Genomic DNA, 10,366 nt, shown 5'->3' on the forward strand with positions numbered 1-10,366 from the left:
TCTGAAGTTCAGACTTCGAGATTTTAAACCGAAAATAAGTCTTGTTCAATGCCCTGCATAATTTCAATAATTTCGAACACGAAGATATATACGCGAGAAAATGATAAAATTTCATATGAATGACGAAAAGTCCCAGAACACCAATTTCACGTATTCTGACAAAGGTTGCAAAGATTCCGTTCGATTACTGATATCTTTTCACGTTAGAAAAACTGCAAAATATTAGTAATTTGCAGCATAGAGCAGAATAGTTATTAGAAATAGTTGGTTTTTTGGGACATAATGTCCTAAAACTTCAATTCTCATTGTAATGCTAAGAATGTTTCCTTTAAAAAATTTATAATTATAATGCTATTGCTAGTTACAGCAATTAATATATTTTTACCTTGTACCATAGGTACTATGTCAAAAACTTTAAACTTACTTTGACATTTATCATGAAAGGGAGGTACGTTGAGATTTAAAAAAAAATATTTTTACAATGCTCTAAACACCAGTCATCGAATTTGTCCAAGAGCTGTTGCAAAGCTAAGCAATTCCCGCTGTACTTGACCACCATGTGTAATTTGACGTGATCAACATAAAATTTGCGACAATAATGGTAATATTGTAGCTAGATCATTAATAAATAGTGTAAACAAGAGTGGACCCAAATTACTTCCCTGAGGATATCCCCGATTTGTTTGAAAGCTGGGCGGAAGATGCGCAACCAATTTTCACTATAAGTTGACGATCATCACGATGTAATATTTAACATTATGTACAGACGAAAGCCTTATATCATTTTCCAGTACTTGTAACCCTTCCTTTCGTTTCATTAATTAATCAAAATTTTGTAATACATAGCACAACTATTAATTTGTAATACTAACTTTAAAATTGTTAGTTAATTTGATTACAAATAAAAGGATGGAGACGATTAGTAATAAAATTTGCGTTTTGACTTCATCTCCTCAGAATATCGACACCGTGTCGGTTTCTGATAGGACGAAGTCGAAACGCAGATTCCATAACTAATTTAGTTAAGGGTCTTCGTGCCCTTAGCGCGGAAATATGGTTTAAACAATTTTCTCCTTAGTGGAGAAAAAATTGTTTTTAACCTAAATTTTTCTCCGCTGTAAAGAAATATAGCAAAATGGTGACGATGTTCTGGACACAGCAACGGACAAAATGATGAATTTAACCTACGTGTTCGAAACGTTGCTGTAAACCATCAGTTTCGCAATAAATTAAATTCCTTGGATGTATGTTGAAATGGGAAATATATGTTCAACAATATATAGTTGGAGAGAAATCTGTAAATTTCCATTCAATTAGGTGTGCAAAAAAGCATCCATCAAATATAACCGGATAATCCGTGCGATATGAAAATGACATATGAAAATGACATTTAGATCTTTGGGAAAAATGTTAACCGCAACTGGACTCTAACCGATATTCACTGCTCACTGGGTAAGCTGAGCAAAACCGACAGCAAGTTTTTGGGTCAAAAAATGGTATACAAAAACTTCACCTAAGTACCTATCACAAGTTCACCGATTTGCAGCTCATATTTACAGGCGGTTCTAGGGGGAGGCACAGAGGGACACGAAGCCCTCCCAACTTGCTATTCAACCGGAAATTGATCCAGTAGAAGCGTTTCAATACAACCCTTTCGCGAATATTTGTTTTTGTAGATCATTATGAAGTGTTTATTTAGTACATTGTAGCTTATTGAAGCAATATCATTGATTATTAAGCAAATACGAGTAGTTCTTAGTAGCTTCCTTGCGCAACATATGATTTACCAGTTTGTCGCCACTCTCCCCACATGTGATGGAACGGGTTTCCAAAATTCGAAATTGAATTTTTCAAATCGTGCATCCAGGCACGTAGCCAGAGGGGGGGCTAGGGGGCTAAAGCCCCCCCGAAATTTTTCAAAAATAAATTTAAAAAACCGGTGACTTTTAACAAAACTTGTTGCTTATTTGGTTTGAACAAATTATTGAGAAAAAGTTAAAGAAGGCTATTTCTAACCACCGAAGGCAATGGTCACGAAATTCAGTGTGCTTTATGCTTTTGCTCGAGCCAATGCGAAGCGAACAACAAAAAAGTAACTTTTATATTGTGTGCTTTGTCTGAAGAATACAAGAGACTGTTACTTTAATTGTAGCTGTAATAATCTGTCGAGATTAGTGATTAGCAGAAGCAAGAATTGGTGCTCCAGCCAAATGCGGTGATTATAAAATTATTGATCATTCGCATCCTGAAGGTGTAAATAGAGATTAGACTTTCGGAAACCGGCTCTATCCAGTTCTACCATGGCAGGCATTTAGCGCTCAACAAATTAGTGCAGACGAAACCATTCATTTCGCACAACTTAAAGCACAAGGTTGTGTGTGACAATGCTATAATTAAGATCCTTCTGTATATGGACTATGAGAAAATGAATGTTCCGCTACAAGATCGGATACCGCTTACTCGCAGATTAATGTCACATTTGGGAGAAATGGAATCTATTTGGAAGGGCAATTATTGAGGGCGAAAAGCAAGGAAGATATTCGCGAACATAAAGGCAGCAACTACGATGATGACATGGAAATGTACAATAGCGAGATAGAAATGAACTACTCCCCCCCAAGACATAGTTGGTGAGGAAAAAAATATTTCCTCGCCTCGTAAACAGGTTTCCACGTGCAATGGCTAAGCGCTTGCGCGAGATCTGTAGGACAACCACATAAACTCGTTATATTATTTTTATTGTTTACATAAGGAAATATATAAAAGACCCACGACCCAGTTTGTTATTTTTAAATGATAAGTTTTTGAATTGCACACAATTTTGAATTTCTGTATTAGGTCAGTGCACACAGTACACTCTGTTCTCTGTACACTACTCTGCGCTACACAAAAAGTATTTCAATTTATCTGAGAACGATTGAGCCGAGAATAGAATTTTCATTTCGCGTCATTTTAACGCAATACCATTTTTATTAACGCTTCATTTCATTGTTACGAGTAATTCGTTCCGTACTAATACACTGTTAATCCGTAAATCCGTGATATCTTCGACAAACGTGCAAAAAAAATTCTTTTAAAAGTGGACCGGGCAAAAAGTGGTAAAATAATAGGCAATCACGAAGAGGGACTAAAATGTTGGGACTGATTGAATCTATAAGTCAATAAGTTGGGATAACAGTTTCGATTTCATGTCTTAAGTATGTGACAGTCTTTCGTTCCGTTTTTGCTCGTCATGGAATAAAATGAGAGAGATAATCTTAAATAAGAGAGCAAAGAGAGGAAAAAATCAACCAATCTAAATCGACTCAAGATCACTCTTCTATCTTTACTATACACTCAACACGAGTTCTTTCCGAATTGCGCTCTGATCTTCTCATTTCGTCTTCGTTGCGTTAGGTGCAACAACTTTAATTGAAACTTTTTCCCAAATAGTGATAAAACAAACATGTAATCAGACAAACATTACAACTTTCTTCAAGAAATCATACATCTCTTCCAATCTTGATGATGATTGAAAAAAATCAAGAGCTAATTATTTTTATTCACAAACAAACCTATTACTAAACAGATTAGTGTTCATATTTGTTTAATGAATTGGCAAAGAGTTTTGCAAAAGTTTTACAGGAAACGGATAATTTGCTGTAATTTAAAACAGACAACTCTAAAAGAAAGCCTCGGCAAATTAGGTGCAAGTGCGATGTGTTCTCTTCCATGTGTCGGAAGCAAGTGATGCTGAAATTATTATCTATGTTTATAGTCTCTAGTTATTTTGGTGGTGTCATCAATGTTATATTTACCAAATTTTATGTAAATTAGAAGCATTGAGTAATCAGTGCTAAGTAATTTTCTTTCGATTTGTGAATAGATTCTGAGCAGTTTCGCTCAGTAGATTAAATTCTGGGTAGTTTCCATTAGTAGATTAAATCATTGAAATATATATTTGACATTGTCCAAAACCCCACGAATTCCGAAATAAAACCTTCAAATAAATAAATAAAACCAAAATGTTCAAATATAATATTTACTTAATCTAGGTAATCTTCTCAAGTTACAACGGTTTTGCAAGATTGTCAAAAGTCAATAGAGCTAAGGCATTCTTGCTTTGTAGTGAAATCAGTAGTTTTTGCACTCACTTTACATTTTAACTTTTACTATAGTTTTAGGGATCTAGGAAAATCAGTCTACGATATTTTTAATTCATAAGTACAATGATATAAAAAGTACCTAAAAAGAATCAACTTAAATAGATAAAAAGATAGTTATTCTGAGTTGCCTGATAATGTTGTCGAAGATAGTCTTTAACCCATTACCTATGAGAGTCAAATGAAAAAAACATGTGTTTTTTTCAGGATTGTTTTGATTACGACATGATCAGTATCATTTAAATTGAAAATTTCATAAAGTCGAGTTAACGCAAACTTCGGATGAAGTCAAAGAGCTAGTAATAGTAGAAAGAAACCTGATCATGAAAATAGGAGTTGAACCTATTTTCTGCATCTACAAATCGCCTGCCTTATCAGAAGATTTGAAGCAAATTTCGACATTCACTTTGTTCGGACATTCTTTGCAACGGTAAACTTTGATTTCACACTGATATATTCCTATTCATGGGGACAACCTTGACGTTGGTTTCGTTCTTCTGATTAGCAAATGCGTGTAAAGTTTCATGAGACGGGTTTTTGGATATTTTTCTACTCATTCCAATTTAGCGTCTTCTACAAATTGTAAAGGTGTATCGAATGTGTAGCATTTTCAAGCAGCGTAGCATTTTCAAGCAGCCCTTAATACTTTGAGCTCTTGACTATTCATTTTTGTAACTAGAGAAATTTCTAACTTGTAAATCAAAAATAATCAAATTTAATTCGTCGATGCACTATAGCCTTTCTTGTAACAGGCAACATATTATTAGAGTTTTTAGTGTCTATTGTCTTATTTTTGGAATTGTTTTCACTAAAAACTTTTCATAATTACGTTCAGTTTCCAGTGATTGTTTCAAGTCATCAGAATTAATACATTTATGCAATAATTTTTAAGCCCCTCCCGAAACAAAATCCTGGCTACGGGCCTGCGTGCATCAGATACAATTTATCAAAAAGGCGTGTCTTCGTTTGTGCAAATGGCTTTGAATAGCCAAGTGAGTGAAATATTAGGAGTGTATCGATAAGCTTTTATAGGAACTACACTTCCAACTTGAATGGCTGGGGAGCACAGTGCAATAATTCTATATTCTGGTGTGCAATGACAACATCCACTTATTACGTTATATCATTTAATACAAAACTCATGGTCATTTAGTCACACCAACGAACTATCCAACAATAGCAATAGAACATCATTTTTACCACACTTAATAGCACTTCCTAATCACAATTATCTTCCACTACTATCAGCACCGAGCACCTATTCCCAACCGGTTGGGACTTCCGACCGTTAACCGTTCGCGGCGAGCTTCCGACTTAAACTGGGAACCGAATTCCGGCCTGTATTGCAATGGCTAGCCATCAACCGTCAGGCACCATCAGCTCATATCGTCAACTTCTGAAATAAGGGGCTGCCAAGATGCGGGTTTACCAGCACTTCACATGTGTGTGAACTTGCGCTGTTCGGCGATTAGAGGCACCGGGCGAAGGCAGACCGACATTCAAATTAACCTGTTACTACCCAGTCAGACAGTCAGAGTGAGATAACAACCTCCAAGATATACCTACTGTTGCCGACCGCCACCTCCACTACCGATTCACTTATACTCACAAAAAAGGGCTTTAATGCTAAAGTCGTCAGCTCGCCGACGGATGGAAAGGTCGGCGGGAAATTCTAAGGAAATGAATGCGGCACTTGTTAGCTTCTATCGAAAAAATACAGTGTGTAATTGAAGGTGAGTATGCATTTGTAGGAGTATGTCGCGGTTTTTCCCTCGACAATTGGCTTAGACCACACGCTGATCGGCATTGTTAGCTGTTGTTGTTACGAGGGGTCTAGCTTACAGAAGCGATTTTCTTTGATAATATTATTTAGCTAAGATCCACAATGAAATCAACGAACTTTCAAAACTCTGAAAGTGACTAATTTTATCATTCCATAACAACAAGGAAATCATACCCAACCAAAAGAAAAAATCGTTTAAATAAACCGAATAAAAACTGTTCCATTCTACGACCCCCTCTGCCATACGCCGGTGACTTCAACGCGCGATAAGAATAGAAACATTTGTTACTTAGCGGTCCGATGAAAATTAAACTGCTTCGCGGTTCACTGCTGAGTAGACGGCGGGGGGTGGTACGAGTCAAAACAGTAGGCTATCCAACATATGCACCAACAACAAAAGGCAGCATCGCGAGTCACCTCTGCGGTGCTGGCCGGCCAGCCAGGCACCTTCCCCCGGGGCAAGCATGCAAACACTTCGAGTCAGTCAACGTACTTCCCCCATTCATACAGGCATACACACATTTAATATCTTTGGCAGGGGCTAACGGCAGGACAGCAGCAGCAGCAGACAGGAGGTCACCAGCTAAACAATGCTGCTCATTCTGATGGGCTGGACGGACATTGGTACGGTTTGCGGGTTCGGATTCGCCCTCGACTTGCGGTACGGTACCTGATGATATGTCACTTTCGTGGTTTTATGACCCCGTTTTACAATTATGAATTACAACACATTTGCGTGATCTTCGGAGAAGCAATTTATGCTACTTTTTGTCGAAGTACAGACGGCATAATCAGGTGTGTTGCTAAAAAGTAACGTTTTTTGGGCGAGGACAATCGGTAGCTTTCAGGGATGAGTAATCGTTGTGGATTGTGCTTGAAGCTATTCCGAACCCTAACTGCTGTTAAAATGTATCTTTCTACAATAGTTAACGTTCGGAACAGACTCAGTTTCAGTCTCAAGTAAAACGCGAACACTATAGTGATATATCAAACGGCTTTTTACCCAGAAACCACCTAACATTACAATTAGATAAACGGATTAACGAGATAGGGATAGGACGAACGATAAATCGATCGTAAGTCGTGGGAAATAATTCGAAAATGTGGTTCGGCGATGGTAATTAGTAGATGCGAGAAACAAGACACATGCGGTACATCATCTTCGCATGGTGAAGGGCCGTTAAGGGCAACGCCAGCAGGCCCTTAGGCAGGATTTTGTTTCGGGAGGGGCTTATAAATTATTAAATAAATCTTTAATTCTGATTTGATGAAAATTTGAGAAGTTCCTCATGAAAACAATTCCAAATTTAAAACTATAGAGACTAAAAATCCTAAAAAACATGTTCTCGACGTTGAATTTGATTTTTATTATTTATTTACAAGTCACAATTTACTCTCGTTAGAACAACGGATATTCAAGAGTTATACTAACCGAATATGACAATCTTTGACGGAGCTAGAATATGTAAAGTATTCCAAACTACGCGTTTGCAAGGTGTAGAAGACGCTAAATCGAAATGAGTAGAAAAATATTGTTAGAATGTTCGAACGAAGAGAATGACGAAATTTGCACTAAAGCTTCTGATTTAGCAGGCGATTTGTAGATGCGCAGAAACGATTTAACTTCAAATTTATTAATCTACCATCTTGCCACTATTACCAGTTCTATGGCATCCTGCTGACGCATTTTTGAAGTAGAATACTTCTAACGTTTCAATATAGGGGTCCCGTTTCAAAATTTTCTGCCAGAATTTTACCCGATTTTTTAAACGTGACGCCTTTGTACTGAATGAAAAATAAGATTATTACGCTATCTGATTTGAAATATGTACAACAATTTTCTATCCAATTCGGTAGTATGTACAATTACCAAAAATAGCTGAATTAATGGAGTTTATGAAAGTAGTAATTATCTTATCCATGATTGGTTGATACAATTCGCTCAAAAAGCAAGCGTTGCTGGGACTGCCTCTTTTTCATCGAAGGAAACTGCGACGCGTATGTGTTCTGACGTTGTAAGCGTAGCAGCTGCTGCGTTTCATGCCAGCTCACACTTTTCGATGGTAGGTAATAGATACCATGACTGCCGCCAGGCGCTGATGATTCTAATCATGAAATGACGTGACAATTTTTGTATTTCAATATCACACTATTGAAAAACAAGCAAAAATGAACAGATCTCGAAAACGTGAAAACTCTCATACATCATTTAATCTAGGGTTACCAAATGGGCTAAGAGCAAAATAAGGACACACTGAATGTCGACCGCCCCAAACTACCCTCCCCCTTTCAGTATCAGTAGATTATATCCTAACGAAAATAAATGAACAAACGAGTAGTTAATTTGGAAAAACAATCGATTTGTTATCGTCTTTAACTATGATTTAATATAATAAAATAATCAATGTTCGTTTTCATGCACATATTTTTCAGTACCTACTGCTAATTTTCTCCACAAGACCTAAATTATGTGCTTGAAACAACGCGTTACTTCCTAAATCCTGCATATTTGTTCACATTGCTCGATTGGAATCGTTGGTTTGGGTTCGATTGGAACTTTTAGTTTCATTCTTCGCGCATCTCAATATGTTTGTTATCTCTGGCCTAGACAAAGTTTCAATAGCTTATGGCTCGTCGGCGTCTATTAAAACCAGCATAGTCGCCTTTTCGTACACTGGGTATATACGCCTCTCCAGTAAATCCAGCCAGAATACGCGGCTGGAAGATTTGGCAAACCTCCGTTGAAGCTGGCTAATTGTTCCATTCTGCATGTTATTATTGTTAAATTAAAAGCCCTTGTAAGGGCTATAACAATAACAAACAATAAAGAACGAATTGGAATATTTCCAATCATTGACAGCGATAATCCAATTGCGCAGTTTATATTCGTTATTTGTTGCTTGCGCGTATATTGACAATCTGAAATTTACAACAATCTGTTATTTATTTAAATTTATCCTTCCGAAACAATACAAAAATGTGCAGCTACTTAAAGTACATTTTCAGGTTGAAATTAGCGAAAACCTGTGATTTATTAAAAATAGTCTTTCGGAAACATAATCCAAAATTCTGCAATGTTTCAGAAAATTGGAGGATGTGGCAACACTGCCAGCTAGCGAAAGCCGTACCAAAAAGAATCCGCAAATATTTTTTCGTTATTCTGCATGAAGGCAGTCCTTCCCTCATCAGTGCGAAAGTGATAAAAGCCGATGTCACGTTTCAAGCTATCAGTATTTCATATTAGATGCTGAAGAGAAAGGTTATTTCTTTTCATTTCGAAATATTTATCTGATGTAAGTAACGTGCGGCTGGAAGAGACGGCAAACCTTTTTTGCAGCTAATTGTTCCATTCTGCATGTTATTTTTGTTAAACCAAAAGCCCTTAGTTAGTTTAGTATTTTTAATTCCATAGCACGCGTGTTTGTGTATCCCACAAATAGTCCTTTTCAGGATTCCACCAATGGTCCTTTTCAGGACCCCACATACAAAACAGTTAATTTGAATAATTCCCTTAACATCGTTCTTTTTAGGACCCCAAATATAGAACATTTCAGAGTTAATGTTAATTAAAACACCGAATATATAAAGATACATATATTAAACTTTCTTCGTTTACGAATAATTTGATTTATGACCAGTTATTTTTCTATCGTGCTTGCAAACATTTGATTTGATAGCAGGTATTTAAAGATAGATGTAAGGTTTTGTTTGTGAGCATCATTAATTTATGTTCCCATTTCATGGATTTGAATAAAACTTTTTTAAAACTTGAATTTATCACACTATAGGTTATCGATTTTAATTTATAAAATTCAACAATTATCTCTAGTGAAGAATAGCATGCCTGTGTGTAGTTCTGAAACAGTCGATGGCATTAACGGGTTTTAATTTGGCCACGGATAATATTGCTTGCTCATAAAACTGGCTGCATTTTTAATGTGATCGTGGTTGTGTCTTGTACACAACACTTATTTTTTTTCAGTGCTGAATAAATATATTGGCGATGGGGTGGTTTGGTGCGAGAACCGCGCTCTCTTGTTCTTTAAATTATATGTGGCGTCAGGTGCTTGTACAAATAAATTCACCACGGCGCGCGTTCCAGTGTGCACCGTGGTGAATTTATCTGTGGATTTGTTTCCTCCGGCAAGCCGTAATGCGTACTGGTTGCTTCGTTGTGTAAAGGAGATGGTGTTGGCTTATTGGATACTAGACCTGTGCGCCGCCGCGCCACGCCGCCGCCGCCGGTAAATTTTAACAAACGCCGACGCCGAAAGGTAGACCGGCGGCGCGCCGCCGACGCTTTTTTCCCACGCCGACAATTCGCGAACTCGAAGATCGTTGGCTCATAATATTAACCACAAATCTAGAAACATTGTCTATGGTCCGAATATACGACGTTAACTGATTCATGATTAATCACATATTGATGTTTATTTGGTAT

General features: G+C 37.0%; 1 protein-coding gene across 1 annotated transcript in view; it reads right to left on the minus strand.

Moving 5' to 3' along the window:
- Nucleotides 1-5,402, minus strand: part of LOC131683048 (angiotensin-converting enzyme-like) — a 65,490-nt gene extending 60,088 nt beyond the window's left edge. The window contains exon 1 of the mRNA XM_058964867.1: nt 5,343-5,402. The gene's annotated coding sequence lies outside the window, so the exon portion shown is untranslated. The remainder of the gene's footprint in view (nt 1-5,342) is intronic.
- Nucleotides 5,403-10,366: the final 4,964 nt, after the last annotated feature.

This window comes from Topomyia yanbarensis, chromosome 2 (assembly GCF_030247195.1).
Source record: "Topomyia yanbarensis strain Yona2022 chromosome 2, ASM3024719v1, whole genome shotgun sequence".
NCBI classification, from domain to species: domain Eukaryota; kingdom Metazoa; phylum Arthropoda; class Insecta; order Diptera; family Culicidae; genus Topomyia; species Topomyia yanbarensis.